The following is an 18,780-nucleotide window of genomic DNA, read 5'->3' on the forward strand; positions in this document are numbered from 1 at the left end:
AGCTCTTGCATTCGTTATCTAAAGAATTCCCCAAAGCAGAGACCCTAAATAGCCAGAAAAGGAGGTTTGGCTACCTAGGAAGGAGGATAGGCTAGCAACACAGGTAAGAGCCTATCAGGAGGAGTCTCTGACGTCACCTGCTGGTACTGGCCACTCAGAGCAGTGTGGTACTGAAAATTCTGGACCCGTGTTATAAACGTCGTCGTATCACAACGATTTTGGTATCAGCAGACCGGGAATGATTAGAATAGTATGCACAAGCATTGTATTCATATTCGGGTAACGAAATCACCCGAATATCAGAGTTTCCGTCCTGAACCCTCGTGTTCCATTTGAACGACAGCCATTTTATGATTGCCCTCACATAGGCCAATGTCTAATGCTGTAAACGAGTCTGAAGGACACGTACACCTTTGCTGACTCCTCTGTGACCTGGGCAAGCTGACTCCACTGCCTGAAGCCAAACCTGTTCGGCCAGTTTCTTTCCCAGTGGCCGAATGAGATTAGTATCAAGGCACAACACATCATAAACCTTTCATCACACACAAACCATGCCTAATCTTACACACACCTGTCTCTGTTTCTTTCTTTATGACTTGCTTTACAAGGAGGAGGTGCCCGTTTATATTGGGGGTCCGTCGATATCTGATGAAAGTACTAAGCCTTGCCGGGTAATTGATTGAGGGCTGGACAAACTGAAATATGGGCTTGTCATCATAAACCTGCTATTTCTTTGTAGTGAAAATATGTGAATGGTCAACTGTAAAATAAGGAATGTTTGCCTAAAGCATAATATTTTGTATAAAAGAGAAGGTTAGCTTTGCAAAGGGAGCAGTCTCCTGAGAATATACACCATGTTGTACTTCTAGGATACCTGTTACTGGCTGCAGCCAATAAACAAGATCTTTGACTTCACCAAGAAGACTCTGTGTTTCTGTAGTCTGAAACAGGAAGGACTCGAAGTCTTAGGGTGTGTTCCCTGGCACCACTGGGTTCTGAAAAACCCAGTACTTCAGCAGTCCAGTGTGCCAGCAGCACCTCTGTTTCCAAGATGGCAGAGGTCTGGAGCACACTGGAGGAGCTCTGGGCACCTCCCAGGGGAGGTGCAGGTCAGGGGAGTGGTCACTCCCCTTTCCTTTGTCCAGTTTCGTGCCAGAGCAGGGCTGGGGGATCCCTGAACCGGTGTAGACTGGCTTATGCAGAGATTGGCACCATCTGTGCCCAGCAAAGCATTTCCAGAGGCTGGGGGGGGCTACTCCTCCCCAGCCCTGACACCTTTTTCCAAAGGGAGAGGGTGTAACACCCTCTCTCTGAGGAAGTCCTTTGTTCTGCCTTCCTGGGCCAAGCCTGGCTGGACCCCAGGAGGGCAGAAACCTGTCTGAGGGGTTGGCAGCAGCAGCTGCAGTGAAACCCCGGGAAAGGTAGTTTGGCAGTACCTGGGTCTGTGCTAGAGACTCGGGGGATCATGGAATTGTCTCCCCAATGCCAGGATGGCATTGGGGTGACAATTCCATGATCTTAGACATGTTACATGGCCATGTTCGGAGTTACCATTGTGACGCTATACATAGGTGGTGACCTATGTATAGTTCACGCGTGTAATGGTGTCCCCGCACTCACAAAGTCCGGGGAATTTGCCCTGAACAATGTGGGGGCACCTTGGCTAGTGCCAGGGTGCCCACACACTAAGTAACTTAGCACCCAACCTTTACCAGGTAAAGGTTAGACATATAGGTGACTTATAAGTTACTTAAGTGCAGTGGTAAATGGCTGTGAAATAACGTGGACGTTATTTCACTCAGGCTGCAGTGGCAGGCCTGTGTAAGAATTGTCAGAGCTCCTTATGGGTGGCAAAAGAAATGCTGCAGCTCACAGGGATCTCCTGGAACCCCAATACCCTGGGTACCTCAGTACCATATACTAGGGAATTATAAGGGAATTCCAGTATGCCAATGTGAATTGGTGAAATTGGTCACTAGCCTGTTATTGACAATTTGGAAAGCAAAGAGAGAGCATAACCACTGAGGTTCTGGTTAGCAGAGCCTCAGTGAGACAGTTAGTCATCACACAGGGAACACATACAGGGCACACTTATGAGCACTGGGGCCCTGGCTGGCAGGGTCCCAGTGACACATACAACTAAAACAACATATATACAGTGAAATATGGGGGTAACATGCCAGGCAAGATGGTACTTTCCTACAGGGACGTTGTGATTGGAGGAGGGAGGAGTAATGGGAGTGGAGGATGAGGGAGTGCTTGTTGGAGGAGTATGTTTGCTGGATTTGGGTGCAGGTGCATGGGCTGTATGGTGTTTTGAGGTGGATGGCTGTTGGGTGTCTGAGTGCTTGCGTTTGTGTCCGTTGGGGGGGGACAGACACGGTGGGAGAGGACATAGGGGACGGGTGCATGGATACTGTGGAGGTGTCTTCCAGTGAGATGAGTGTTCTGCTTGGTGGTGATGATGCTGGTAGTGGATATTGATGTAGTGTGTGCAGATGTGAGTGTGCGACGTAACTGGGTGGGAGGTGGAGGAGGAGGAGGAGGAGGAGGGGGAGACAGTGGAGGCAGTGGATGTTGTCGTGTCTGCAACTGTGTGGTGTTTGTGTGAGTGCCTGTGGGATGAAGTTTGGTGCTTGTGTTTACCTGTGCCACTTTTGTGTGTTGTCTTGTGTGCATGCTCATCTGCCTGTGTGCTTAGGATTGGTTGAGGTTGAGGAGAAAGGGACTGGGAAGAGGAAGTTGGAGGAGGACGGTAGAAACAGGGACAATGACTGCCATCAGAGAAGAAGCCAGAGACTGAATCGATCTCTGTTGGGCTGCCAATCCACCATGAATGCCCTCCAGGAATGCATTGCATTGCTGCATTTGGGCTGACAGCCCCTGGATGGCATTCACAATGGTTGATTGCCCTACAGAGTTGGATCTCAGGAGGTCAATAGCCTCGTCACTCAGGGCAGGGCTTACTGAGGCAGGGCCTGAGGTGCCTGGGGTGAATGAGGTGCCCACCCTCCTGGGTGAGCGGGCACGGGCAACTCACTGAGTGGTTACTGGGAGGTGGTGCTGGTTCGGGGGTGGCGGCCGTACCTGCAGCTGGGGTGGTCACAGAGGTGTCCGCCACCACCAGGGAGCTCTCATCGGAGGAGGTATCTGAGTCTGTGTTGTCCCCTCCAGTCTCCACCATGGTACTCCCCTCGCCCTCCATCCCACTGGTTCCCTTGGTGTTGGTGGGCTAAGGACTATGCATTGCACTACCAGTGAAATGGCTAGTCACCAAGGTATGAAGAGGGGCACACACCGCCAACTGCAGCACACCTGGGACCCACGCAGCCCTGCCTAGAAGTGAATACTAACAAGCTAGGTAACCGTTTTTTTCCAATCAACCCTTAGCCTCCAGAAGACCTATGCTGCTAAGTCTGGCCTGGCCTTAGGGGCACCAACTAACACACAACCACCAGCCGAATACCACCCCACCATCCATATGCTGTAATGATAGCCACTGTACTCACCCCCTTGTGGCTGCTGTGATGACCTCATGCGCCGTCCAGCTCAGGGTAGGCCACCGGCAGTATGCGGGCCATCAGGGGGATCAGGGTACAACGGGCACCCCTTCCTTGTTGGATGGCCGTCCCCAGCTGGGACTCTGCGGTCTTCTGTGCCCAGCGTCTCAGGTGCTCCGCCTGCCATAGAACCCCAGGTTCCGCACGTCCTTGGTGATGGCGTGCCATATTCCCTTCTTATGATGGGCTCTGACCTGCAGAGGCAATACAGACAGGAGAACACCATTAGACAAACAGTCCAGCCTGTCACATAAATGGCCTACCATACCCGTTTCCATCACCATTGGCACACCCATAGCCCACCGCACAACATGTACATTGCCAAGAGGAAATCTACCCCCCTTACACAGTGCCTTCACACACAACTCCATGCATTCATGGTACATGCTACATGCACTCACCAGTGTACTCACCTGCTGGTCTGGAGGCACATACAGCTGTCCGTACTGGGCTGGGACCCCATCCACCAGTCACTCCAACTCCCCCGAAGTGAAGGTTGGGCCCTTTGCCAGGTCACACAGGCCATGATAGGTTCCAGACACAGGTCACAGCAGCACATGCAGTGTAGGTCCTCTCCTATGGAAGGAAACAAGGGGGTCATTATGAACATGGCAGTAAACACCGTCGACTGCCGTGGCGACGACGAACAGAAGACTGCCATTGATGGTGAACAGAAACCCGCCATATAATGATGCAAAAATCAGAAACCGACAAAAATCTCCCTGCCATCAGTCACCACCAGGACCTTGTCGGCAGAAATGCTGGACCTCCCACCCCACCACCGCCGAGCACACAAACTCCCAGCCCTCCAAATAATGAAGCACAAATCACCACAGCGGTCAGTGGAAGCCAAACGACCATTGGCGGTACAGACCGCCACGGGCGGCAAGTAGACCCAGCAGTAAGAAATGCATACATTGGCAAGTTTGAAACCCACACACCTGACACACATCCACAGCACTATAAAACACTCACAGACACACCCCACAATCCTTTACAATGAAATTAGGCCAACTAATACAGAGAACCCCAGAAGCAGACACAGAACGCCACAATACACGGTACACACACCCAACCACACAAGAGCACCCTCACCTAGATCCACACAAGACACCATTCACAACACACACCACAGCACCCCCCCCAAACACCCACGCTTCACAGAAAGGGAGCTAAGGACCATGGTGGATGAGATATTGAAGGTGGAGCCACAATTATTTGGGGCACAGGGCCACCACACACCCATTGCCAGGAAGATGGAGCTATGGCAGACAATAGTCAATAAGGTCAATGCAGTGGGACACCATCCCCACACCAGGAACGAAATCCACAAGAGATGGAATGACCTGCGTGGGAAGGTCAGGTCCATGGCATCCAGGCACCAGACTGCAGTCCAGAAGACTGGGGGAGGAACTCCACCAACACCACCCGACTACACTGACTGGGAGGAAAAGGTACTGGCCGTCCTGTACCCTGAGGGACTCACTGGACTCACTGGAGGAATGAACTTGGGTAAGACATCTAGATTTACCCCATATCTATCACACCTGTAATACATGCACCACCCCACCCCTCCAGCACCCACCTGGACCACTGCCCCACCCAGGCCACAATCACTACATCCAGTCACCCTGTTGTAGTTTAGCAACGATTAGATTAAGCATTAGCAGAAGACATCTTGTATTTAGTAACTATTGTGAACATTTCGCGGAATCCATTTTGTATTCATGGCAGCCATTTTCTCTGCCACATGCTGCCATGTGCTAACTATGTGCTCTGTCCTACCTTTCTGTTAACTACTCTTGAAAATCTGCCTAGTGACAAGTTATATTTAGCATCTCCCACTTTCGCACATGCTCAGTAAGGTCTGCAGCTGTTAGTTCTTGAAAACTGTTAGCTCCTCCTACCTGTCGACTGGGCATTTCCACATGACCTTACATGTATGCAAGTCTTGCTTCTATAATTTTACCACCTCCTTTTAGCCCCTGCGTGGGTATAAAAGGACCATGCTCTCTCAGTTCAGTGTGCTACTTCAAACATTACCGAAGGGTGCTGTTTGAACTGTAGTACCACCTCATGAGGTTAATAAACTTTGGCCCTCATTCTGACCCTGGCGGTGTCTCACCGCCAGGGCAGAGGGCAGAGGAAGCACCGCCAACAGGCTGGCGGTGCTTCCGGGGCATTCTGACCGCAGCGGTAAAGCTGCGGTCAGAAAAGGGGAACCAGCGGTTTCCCGCCGGTTTTCCCCTGCCCCCGGGAATCCTCCATGGCGGCGTTGCATTCAGCGCCGCCATGGGGATTCCGACCCCCTTCCCGCCAGCCTGGTTCTGGCGGTTTTCACCGCCAGAAACAGGCTGGCGGGAACAGGTGTCGTGGGGCCCCTGGGGGCCCCTGCAGTGCCCATGCCACTGGCATGGGCACTGCAGGGGCCCCCTAACAGGGCCCCAACATGATTTTCAGTGTCTGCATAGCAGACACTGAAAATCGCGACGGGTGCAACTGCACCCGTCGCACCCCAGCAAATCCGCCGGCTCCATTCGGAGCCGGCTTCATCTTTGCTGGGGCTTTCCCGCTGGGCCGGCGGGCGATCTTTTGAAGATCGCCCGCTGGCCCAGCGTGAAAGTCAAAATGCTCCCCACGGTCATTTGACCGCGAGGCGGTGTTTGGGTGGTCTCTGCCCGGCGGGCGGCGCCCGCCGCCCGCCGGGGTCGGAATGACCCCCTTTGTCTTTTATTTCAGTTTCTGTGCCAACTTCTTCCTACATGGTCTGAGGACTTTGTGCAGAGAAAGGTGAACCCCTTGCACTAGTAGGCCTTGCTGAGGCTTACTTCAACAAATTGGTGCCCGAACAGGGACTCATCGGCGACTCGGATGCCCAACGGATTGGTCGCGACAAAGGATTGGGATCTCGCTGCGGACGATCAATGCCTGAGGAGACCCGAGACTTGGCAACCACAATGTTTTTCCCTTCTTTCTGATTTGACCATCCAGGTGGCGCCGGTCCTCAACTGAGATCCTTTTTGTTCATTCGTCATGCAGTGACCATTTGGTCGATTTTAGAACTTGGCAGTTGGAACCTGGACACCCTGTGATTGGCAAGAGCCGTTTTACGGCACTTGCTGTGGGTTTTGATGCCTTTGTTTGGTAATGTAGTTTAGCACTACTTACTTTGGCTCTCGTGTTTTGGGTGACTAGTCAATTTGTGTCCTTTGAATTGATATATAAATTGCAATTTATATAGGCAGGTAATGAGGAGAATTCTCTCCAATTTAATTTTGATTTGAACGGCACGTTGAGTGCTACTTTGATTATAATATTGCATATTCTGCACTATTTTTTGGCATGCCTGTTTTTAGCGCACTTCGTAGGATGTGTTGCTTTTGTAATGGTACCAATTTGAGACTGGAAGAATCGCAACCGGCACCCCCAGAGGGGACGCCAAATAGAGATATGTATGTTAAACATGGTCTTTCTTCTATAATGTACAGCACATTATGGAATAAATACACTTGTGCGGATCCTGAGTTACGTTGGCCTATGCATGGGTCATTTGATTTGCGAAAGATTGAGTATGTGGAACAATGTATGTGTAAGCGAAAGTCTAGGCAAGATATGTTTGACTGTGTACGAATGTGGGAGAAAGAAGTGCGTGGACGAGTGAAGCGTGAGCAAGCCTTGCTTGAGAAAGAGCAGCGGAAGAATGTATATGTGAAAGCATTGGAAATGAGAAAGAAAGAAATAAATGACTGAAAGGAGCTAGAAGAGAAAGAACGTAAATTACAGGTAACTGGCCAATACACCGTTAGGCAACCTCTCTATCCTATCCTTAATAAACCACATGATGATTTATTGTTATTAGATCGCCCCCCACCTCTGTATGTCGTTCCTTCTGCCCCTCATGAGTTAGTTAAGGCCTCCAGTTCGGAGCAACAGAAGATGCGAGACAGTCGCTCTATGTTGCCTGCTGACCGTGCGTCTGAGCTTAGATCTATTGCTCATAAAACAATTTGTAGCGTTGTCTCTGCTTCTGAACTTTTAGACAACATGAAAGGGTGGACGGAAAAGGAGCAGCTATATTTTACTGAGGCATTTGGCTCAGAAGTTATTGAACTATATCGGAAATATTCTGATGAGTTAGAGCCCGATGATGTAGCAGCTGATCATAAGCAAATGCGTGATGGTCTTTTTGTTTTCTCCCAGGTGGCTGATGCAATCAGGCGTTTGGTGAAATTATGTGTTACGGCAGTCCGCTTGCAAGAGGAGAAAAGGGCTGTGGACGTAGTTGCATGAACATCTCAGACCGGTGGAGTGCAAGCTTCCATCTTCGGAACAGATAAGACTATGATAGTTCATGCGAAACCAATGCGGGAGGCCGCGCCTTTGTATGTTCCTCCTAAAGGATTGGGTACAAGTGATGATAAAACTTCTGTTGATGCTAAGGGTTACTTTATTTATAATTGGGTGTATACTCCTTGGAATAGGGCAGATGTAATGGCACTTAAAACAGCATTACCTGACCCGCGGAAAAATCCAGCCGCCTTTTATGAGGAAGTTGAGGGAGCAATTATTTCTTGTAATATGACTTTGGCTGACATTGATTTATTTTTCGGATTTATATTACCGCCAGATATGTGGAGAACTGTTCGTAAAATTGATGATTGTGCAGTTTTTGGGGCGTCATGGAAAGAATTAGAACAGATGGACGGGGATAGGGAACCTGCGAAAAAGCCATATCAGTTGATTCTAGATCTTCCTGCAGCCATATTGGTTAAGTTAAAAAGGATTATTCCCCCTAAAAAGATAGATTGGACTGTTTTAGTGTCTTGTAAGCAAAAGGCAAATGAATCGGTCTCTGATTTCTTTACACGCTTTGAAGAAGCATTCCATGATTTTAGTGGTCAGTTATTGTCAGATGATACGGGCAGACATTTGTTTGTCGATAAATATGTCGCAAATCTGTTACCAGGAATAGCTAGTCATCTAAAAGCTAGGGAAAGTTCATGGACTACCTCTACTCCGGTTTCTCTTTTGACTATGGTTCAGTATTATGAACATCAGGAATTAGAAGCAAAAGGTAGCGAGGATAAAAAGATTAAAGAATTAAAAATGAAGAATATGTTGGCTCAAGCTTATGGTCTGCCTTTTAGAGGTAGTGATAGAGGTGGACGTGGATCTTATGGTTCTTCTTACACTCGTTCAAATTTGTCTGTTGATCAGTGTGCGTATTGTAAGAAATTTGGGCATTGGGCTGCCGATTGTCTAGCACTACGTGTTCAGCAGTGTTCACGTGGTCGGGGACAAATGAGAAATCGCTCAGGATATTCAGGACCTAGAAGAAGCACAAATGATCATGCTAGGGTTGATGCTAATATCCGAGGGCAGGATGGGTTTAACACTTTTGATAGACGGAACCAATACCAGATGTCTAACCATGTGCAGCCTGATTTCCAAGATTCTGCTTATGTATAGGATTGCCTAGGATGGGATAAGGAATCAGTTGAAGTTCCAGTAGATGAGAGGGGTCCCTATGTTACAGCACATGTTTTGGGTTCTACTGATCAGTTTCTGGTTGATACAGGAGCTACTCGTAGCGCCTTGTCTAAACAATTGATTCCAAGGGCTCCCCTGTCTGGCTTAACCATTACATCGATAGGTTTCGATGGAACACCTTCCCCTAGCCCATTGTCACAACCACTTGCATTCCATGTTGATAAATTTATTGCTCCATGTCCATTTTTGCTTTCTCCAAATACACCAGACAATATTGTGGGTCTTGATATGCTCAAGTATTTCAGGGCTACAATACGATGCTCTCCTGAAGGGGTGCGTGTTATTTTAAATGATAATCATCCTGTGAGGGAAAGAGTTTGTCTTGTTAAAGAGGATATTGCATTAGCTTCACTCCCTAGTACTTTGTGGGCTACTTCAGATACTGATGTGGGACAAATGATTATTCCACCGGTACATATTGGTGTCAAGGAGGGAGCTGTATTGCCACTTTTGCCTCAATACAAAATTTCACAGGAGGGCGAAGAAGCACTCACAAGAATTGTGCATGATCTTATTGCAGTTGGAGTTTTTGAGGAAGTTCTGTATAATGTTTGTAAAAGTCCGATTCTTCCTATTCTGAAAAAGGATACTGATACCAGGATTTACCGATTCATTATTGATTCACGAGAAGTCAATAAGATTGTGATACCACAATATCCTGTGGTATCTGACATCACAACACTTCTTACTTTTGTTCCCCCGACAGCAACTACGTTCTCTGTGATAGACTTGAAGAATGCTTTCTTTTCGATCCCTATTCATCCTGACAGCCGATATTTGTTTGGTTTTACTTTGAATAAACTATCAGATAGATTTTGCAGAGTTCCTCAAGGCTATACTGAGAGTCTGAGTATTTATAGTCAAGCATTAAAATGACAACTTGATTCTTTTGTTTTGCCCGAAGGTGTGGCTCTCATACAATATGTCGATGATATTTTGTTGGCGGCAGATACCCCTGAGCAATGTGAAAAGTGCACTTTGTCCTTACTTTCTTTTCTTGCTTCACACCATCATAAAGTGTCACAAAAGAAATTGCAATATTGTAGACCAAAGGTAACCTATTTAGGTCACCTTTTGTCTAAGGAGGGCCGGGCACTTACATCAGATCGTATTCAAGCAATTTTAGACACACCAGTACCCTCTACTCAGAAAGATGTTCGTGCATTCCTTGGTCTTACTTCTTTTTGTAGGCAATGGATATTAGGGTTTTCACACATTGTCAAACCTTTGCTAGCACTTTTGACTAAAGATACTCCAATGCCCTTCCCATGCACAGATGAATGTGAGACTGCTTTCCGGCAGCTGCGACAAGCCCTTTGTTCAGCACCAGTGTTAGGTACTCCAGATTACATGAAGCCTTTTGCACTTTACGTACATGAGAAAGATGGATGTGCATTGTCAGTTTTAGTACAGACACATGGCGATAAGCAGCGTCCCTGTGCATATTTTTCAACAGTACTTGACCCTGTCGCTCGAGCGTTGCCTGGGTGTTTTCGTTCAGTTGCCGCAACAGCTCTGTCAATACGTCAGAGTGAAGGGATAGTTTTGTCACATAAGCTGTTGGTGTTAGTACCCCATGCGGTTGATGCTGTTTTAAATCAAACAAAGACACAACATTTAACTAGCGCTCGCATAACAGGATATGAGTTGACATTGCTGGCTCCTCACATTACACTGAAGAGATGTGCAACACTAAATCCAGCCACTTTGTTGCCATATCCGGTGACTCAGCCTCAGTCACAAGAAACACATGATTGTATATTCCTTACCGAAGAACAGACAAAGGGTCGTATTGATTTACAAGATACGCCCCTTCCAGATGTAGACGGGGAATTGTGGGTTGATGGGTCTTGTTTGAAGTTGCCAGATGGTACGACCTCAGCTGCATATGCAATCACCACAATACACACGGTAGTGGAGACAGCTCGTATACCACAGAAGTCAGCTCAAGCAGCTGAACTAATAGCTTTGACACGAGCATGTGAGCTTATTACTGACTTATGTGTGAACATTTATACAGACAGCCGCTATGCTTTTGGAGTGGCTCATGAGTTTGGTTTGCTTTGGAAGGAGAAAGGTTTTCTCACATCCCACGGGATGCAGATAATGCACGGAGAATTAGTGCATAACCTCTTGACTGTATTGACATATCCAAAGAAACTAGCTATTGTGAAATGTAGTGCACACAAGAAAGTGACCGATAAGATAGGGCAAGGTAATGTCCTTGCGGACCACGTCGCGCGTGAGACTGCAATGCAGCGAAGTACTACTTCTATGTATGTAGTGAAGTCACAAGCTGAACGTTGGCATAATGCTAGACAAGACCTATTAGATATACAGAAATCTGCTTCTGTGAAAGAACGTGAGCAATGGTTTGAAGAAGGAGAATTGAATGATGAGGACTGTTGGTGGAATAAGCAGATGGATAAATGGAAATTGCCTATAGCTTTTGTACAACCTATGGTTCAGATGGCACATGGGCTGGCACATGTTGGAGCTTTAACAATAACGAAGTTGCTCACGCAAGTTTGGGAGCATCCAGAAATTTCCAGTACATCTAAGAGAGTACAGTCTTGTTTGATCTGTTTACAATACAATCCTGGAAAAGGGACACGTACTCCTGCGGGAGGGTTTGCTACACCAACTGCACCTTTTGAAGTTCTACAAATGGATTATATTCAGTTTGAACGCTGCAACAATTTAAAGTATGTCTTGGTGGTGGTATGTGCCTTCAGTAAATGGATAGAGGCGTACCCCACAAAGGATAATACTGCCATTACCACAGGGAAGGTGCTTTTGAAATAATTTTTCCCTAGGTTTGGTGTTTGCAGACTTTTATGGAATGATAACGGACCTCATTTTGTTGGGGAAGTTATTAAGTATGTCCTGAAAGGATTAGGGATCAAACAAAAGTTCCATGCGGTTTTCCACCCACAATCAGCAGGGTTGGTGGAAAGGTATAATGCTACTTTGAAGGTGAAGTTAGCGAGGACACAGGCTTCCACATCCTTAACTTGGCCGGATACATTACCATTGGCATTATCGTCTATTAGGTCAGTGCCACACTCTTGAATCGGCCTTAGTCCATATGAAGTGGTGTTTGGAAGGCCAATGAACATTTGGGGAGTTCCTAAGCCAAATTTTGTATATGATGTACCTTGTGTCCTGATGAATGATTATTTGGCACAGTTAACCGACAATTTGGTTTCTATTCATCAACAGGTTTGAGAAGCACTTCCTGACAGATCTACAGGTGAAGGCCATGAACTCCGACCTGGTGACCAGGTGATGATTAAGTCCTTTGAAAGATCAAGCAGCTTGGAACCAAGGTGGCGAGGCCCAGAACAGGTGCTCCTTGCGACAAGGACAGCAGTTCGAGTGACAAACCGAAAGAATTGGGTCCATAGTACTCACTGCAAGAGAGTGCTACCTACCTTGGTGGAACCTGCTGTGCTGACCGTTCATCGAGAGATTTTGACTACGGAGAAAGGCCGTGCTATATCACCTGACGAATCTGCAGAGGTCTTCCCGGGGACCATACGACTTCTGGAGTGTCGCAATATAATTTGAGACCGAGGAAAGAATCTGAATTTTTTTTTTTTTAAACTGGTTGAGCTACCACCCTGGGTTAGTGAAACGGAGAGCCAATGTGGCAAGGGGGGGGGGGTCAGCCATGCATTAGAGTAGTGACACCCGTCTTGGCCCGTGGTGAAGAAATCAGCGGCTGCCCAGGGATAAGAGCTCCAACGATTGTTTTTAATTAATTTCTAAAAGGGTCGATTATCACTGTTGCTAAAATGAATAACAAACTGATCATTAGTACTATGGGGTTTGTTGCTGTTTTGGTGGTTATAGCAATAATCACCTGGTTTGTTGAAAAGAAGGCTCCTGCTCGTGAGTTTTTTGTTGCCACTACTCCAGTACCAGAGGATCACTATTACTTTACGCTTCCCTATCAGGAGCAGAAGCACCGTCAATCGTACTTCAATAATACTTTCATTCAGATGTTGCATCATACTCATAATGCTACAAATACTACTAACTGTTGGGTATGTGGAATGATACCTGCGCATCAAAAGAAAGGAGGAACACCTTTCATTCCTCTTCCTTTTTCACACAATGGTTCTTGTCAAGCTTGGTGTACGCTTTTGTTTGCATCTGGAAAACGTACAGAGGGTGGACTTTTTTTTCGCCTTAATAAAGTATGCTACCAAGACAAAGATAAGCCAAAGGAACTAAATGGGAATGGGAAGAGTATCAACCAGACAATGTTTCAATACCATATGTCTTCACAAATATAAGAGACTTTGACAAGAAAGAACAATTTGTGATTTCTGTTACAAAAACTAAAGCAGATTTATGTATACGAAGCATTGGCCGAATTCCAGTAGGGATAAGCGATTGTACCTTGATTTTAATTATTGAGGGTGTAAATAATAGTAGTTTTACAGCTTCACATAATACATATTTTGTTTGTGGTAACTATGGATATTACCAACTACCTGTTGGGTGGTCAGGTGTGTGTTATGTATCTTTTCTATTACCCCCTGTGTTTTTGGCCCCTGCATCATATCACTGAGATATTAAACTGTTCAATGACATCGTTAAAAATAGATATAAAAGGACAATAAGTACCAATGAGGTAGACCAAAAGGATACTAGCCTGCAACAATATGTTGATTTTAATTTAGGGTTGTTCCCCTTTGTGGGTGCTGCGTTAAACAGTAGGAAAGTAAGAAGATTGACTAGGGTTGTGGAAGCTGTTACCAATCAGGCAGCTCTGGCCCTTGGGAATATTACTGAGGAGCTCCAAATTGCGAGGATTGTAGCACTCCAAAATCGTATGGTACTGGATGTGATATTAGCTGACCGAGGTGGTGCATGTCGCATCATCAGTAGTAGTTGCTGTATTTTTATTCCCGATCACTCACCTTCAGTATATGATGCAATATCTCAATTGCATAAAATTGCTGCAGAAATCCACACAGAGACTGGTACTTGGACTTTTTCTGGATGGTTTTGGGCTCTTGTTTCTGCCTGGGGCTGGAAACTACTGACTATCCTGTGTGTAATGATTGCAATCTTTTTCACATGCTGTATCTGTATTCAGTGTGGTCCAATGTTCTGCTCCATGTGTATTACTGCTTGTATGCCTACCAAAAGAAATATTACAGAAATGAAAGCACAACATATGTTAGATAAAGAAATAGCTGAAATGATGAGCATAAATATACAAGATGAATATTTAGATTATCCTAGAAAGACGAATGTCTTCAGCTAATGCTGAAAGGGTCGTCTGTTGTAGTTTAGCAGCGATTAGATTAAGCATTAGCAGAGGACATCTTGTATTTAGTAACTATTGTGAACATTTCGCGGAATCCATTTTGAATTCATGACAGCCATTTTCTCTGCCACATGCTGCCATGTGCTCACCATGTGCTCTGTCCTACCTTTCTGTTAACTACTCTTGAAAATCTGCCTAGTGACAAGTTATATTTAGCATCTCCCACTTTCGCACATGCTAAGTAAAGGTCTGCAGCTGTTTGTCCTTGAAAACTGTAAGCTCCTCCTACCTGTCGACTGTGCATTTCCACAAGACCTTACATGTATGCAAGTCTTGCTTCTATAATTGTACCACCCCCTTTTAGCCCCTGCGTGGGAATAAAAGGACCATGCTCTCTCAGTTCAGTGTGCTACTTCAAACATTACCGAAGGGTGCTGTTTGAACTGAAGTACCACCTCATGAGGTTAATAAACTTTGTCTTTTATTTCAGTTTCTGTGCCAACTTCTTCCTACATGGTCTGAGGACTTTGTGCAGAGAAAGGTGAACCCCTTGCACTAGTAGGCCTTGCTGAGGCTTACTTCAACAACCCTGCATGCCCACAAACCCACTAACAGGCCCACATCCCTCCCCCTCTGCACAGCCACCTACCCCTGCAAGGAATCACAATAGCCTACAGCACCCACAATGTACCTCCACATCCAAAGCAAAATGCAATGCTAACCTCACAAAAGGACCCTGCATGGCCCCAAAGTGTGAAAACCTGTACAAAACTGCCCAGTCTTGTGCACCCCATATGATCGTGCAATTGTAACAGACATTTCCATTCCCCCCAACAGGCACCACCATCCATGCCACCCTGAAGGACAGGACAAGGAGTGGCAGTGCCCCACAGGGAGACAGAGGCACCTCCCAGGACACTGGGGATGAAACCCTGGGCATTGATGATCACCCTGGCCCCTCACACAGTCCTGGACTGTCATCATCCAGCAGCCCCACCCTGGACACCACTGACACCCCTACCACCCAGCCAACAACTTCAGCCGAGGGCAACCATCCCCACACCTGTGTATCCAGGCCACAGACTAGTGGAACACATGGACAGGGGCCACAGTCACCCCCTACCAACAGGCAGAAAGATGATGGCCCCAGTAAAAGTGGTACCTCCAGACCTGTGCAAGGGACACAGGCACAGGGGGCTAGGCCCAGTGGAAGGGCATCAGTGGCCCAGGGGGGAGGCCACAGTATTGATTTAGCAGCCCAGAACGTGATCTCTGAGGTCCTGGGAGCATATCACCATACCCAGGACAGATTGGCCCAGATAGTATCCACCCTGGAGCAGAGTCAAAGGATGCAGCTAGCACACCACCAAGAAGCCATGGAGCAGTGGAAATTGCACAGTGCCACAATGTCCAGCATAGCAAGTGCGCTGCTGCACCTTCTCCCAACACAGCCTGAGGCCCACACAGACTATGAAGCCCCTACTACAGGCCAGGCTACAGACTGGACAACAACAGCATCAGCAGCACCTGCACATGTTCCACCCTCTCAGGACACACAGGGGACATCCATCTCAACCCGTACAGGCCAACACCAGGCACCCAAACGGACCTTCAGGCCCAGATATGGCACTGGAACACATGCCAAGACCAAGGCCCTCTCAAAGAAGTGACTCTGGCAATAACTGTCCTCCACGTGTCCCACTGAATCAACAACCAAACTGTTTGAAAACAACAACAAACTCTTGTAAACATAGATGGACCTACCACTACTGCCAACAAATGCTGCAACCATGTTGCCATATTGTACAACCACCAGTAGCCCACTCCCATCACTGTTATCTGCACGATTTAATCCCTGCACCAAATAAAACACCAGTTCACCTATTACAATGTCCCCCGTCATTATGTTTAAACAAAGTGAAGTATGGATGCAACTGTATTATAACTCATTTATTATTGTCTGAGTAGCAGGAAATGCACCACACGCATAACATGTTGTTGTGCCTACAGATGTGTTGAACTATTATACTATAATGTTACCTGCCCTATGCATACCTGGTCACAGTGGCAATGACTATCGACCCAACACCACCCTAGATGAAAAGGCACACTGACAGTATGCTGCACAGAAAGGAATCTCATCCAATAGTCCCACATAGTTACTGGAAGTAGAGTTGTATCAGTTGGGTCCTGGAATTTACATCTTCCCCCTCCTCATCATCACCATCACTCTCATCCCCTCTCTAAGGAAGCTAGTCTGGATATACCACACCTTCCTCCTCCAAGAGGGGGATAGAATTCCTCACAGCCACTTTGTGCAGCATGCAGCAGGCCACCACTATTCTACACACCTTTTCAGGCCCATAGGCCAGGGAACAGCCATAGATATGTAGGCAACAAAATCTACCCTTCAGGAGACCTATTGTGTGCTCTATCACCCTCCGAGTACGTCCATGGGCCTCATTGTAATTCCCCTCTGCATCTGTTCCAGATTCCTCACTGGTGTCAGGAGCCAACGCAAGTTGGGATAGCCAGAATCACCTAGAAAATGGTGCAAAACAGGACTGTCAATGACAACCCTCAGAGGCAGACAGCCTGGCTGTCTGCTATGTGGCAATAAGTGTCAGAAACACCTACCTATGATCCATCCTCTGTCCTCTTGTAGTTGTTCCATCTTGTGTTGCACACTACTGTTCCTTAGCACAAAGGAATCAAGGACTGATCCACTGAGATGTACTGGTCTGCAGTACACACCAATTGAATGTTCATGGAATGAAAGTTCGTCCTGTTTCTGTACACCTGTTTACTGACTCTTGGGGGGGGTGATAGCTATGTGGGTGCCATCGATGGCACCTATTACATGGGGTATGTTGGCAAAGGCATAGAAGTCCGACTTGATGGCAGGGAGGTCAGCACTTTGGGGAAAACTCACATAGGACTGCAGGTGTTGTACAAATGCATTCAGGAATCTGAACAGTATAATGCTAAACATTGAGTGTGAAAAACCTGCACCCATGCCCACTGTCACTTGAAATGAGCCCGTGGCCAGGAAATGGAGTGCAGAGAGTACCTGCACTTCAGTAGGGATGGCATGCTGATTCCGATTAGCCAGTCTCAGTGCTGAATCCAGTAATGCACAAAAGTTCATCAATAGTAGCACGAGTGAGTCTGTAAATGATAATTATGTGGCGCTCCACCATGGTCCGCAAATCAGCAAGTGGTTTGTACACTGATGCGGCCCTCCCTCGCCACAAGGGCCTGTACCTAGGAGAAGTTGAAAACACGTGTGAGGAACACATATACATCTGCACACATTGTTTCTCATTCAGCACTGCTGGCATGATTGTCGACGACACAAATGCTGTGTGTGACATTACAGCAATATGACCACCATGAAATATCAGGACTGGTCAGGTGAGGTAATGTATATTGTTTCATGCCTATGGGTGTTTAGGGGACAATAGGGCCTGCATTGTGCTGATGAGGGTTTCACAACTGTATAGTTAAAGCCAAAATGTCTGCCCCCTGTAATCCAGAAGTGTCATGGTGGAAGTGACCTCGTACCGCTAGCAGTTGACGTAATAGCATAAGGCAGTGTTTACCGCCGTGCGCAAATTCATTGGTTAACATGGTTGTCAATGGGCATTCTTAGCGTATCATGATCTGCGGTGATGGTGCACACCGCCACGGTGCATACACGAACTCGTCACCCCAACTTCACTTGACTCCCTGATCTTGTGCATCCGGGTACTCTATTGAGTGTACTGCTGTGTCCTGCCTCTGGTCATGGAAATGGCACGTGTTGCAGGGAAGAGGGCCCCAGCCTTCACCAACGAGGAATTGGAGAAGCTCGTGGACGGGGTCCTGACCCTGTACGCCAAGCTCTACGGTCGGCCAGAGGTACAGGTGGGTAGGAGGATTGGGGGGCATGAATGTGTGTAATGGTCGTAGATGGCTGCATACATGTGTGCACGTGTGACACTGTATAGTCCTGGGCTCCTGACATGCTGCATGTGTGTGTGCTGTTAGGCTGTTTGAAATGTCCATCCCAGTGGACGTATTGCCAGCTGTACGATATTGCCCATTGCCTGACCTGAGTGTTACTTTTTTGTGTGTCCCTTATAGGTAAGCACCGACCAGAAGAGGGGACTTTGGCATGCCATCGCCCAGGAGATGTGGACCCTGGGGGTCTACAACCGGCAGAGCACCCACTGCAGGAAAAGGTGGGAGGACCTGCGGCGCTGGACGAGGAAGATCTGTGAGGCCCAGTTGGGGAAGTCCTCCCAACGAGGAAGGGGTGCCCGTCGGGGACTGACCCCCCTTATGCAACGCATCCTGGTGGTGGCGTACCCGGACTTGGATGGGTGCTTGAAGGCTGCACAGCAG

Source organism: Pleurodeles waltl, chromosome 1_2 (genome assembly GCF_031143425.1).
Source record: "Pleurodeles waltl isolate 20211129_DDA chromosome 1_2, aPleWal1.hap1.20221129, whole genome shotgun sequence".
Lineage (NCBI taxonomy): Eukaryota > Metazoa > Chordata > Amphibia > Caudata > Salamandridae > Pleurodeles > Pleurodeles waltl.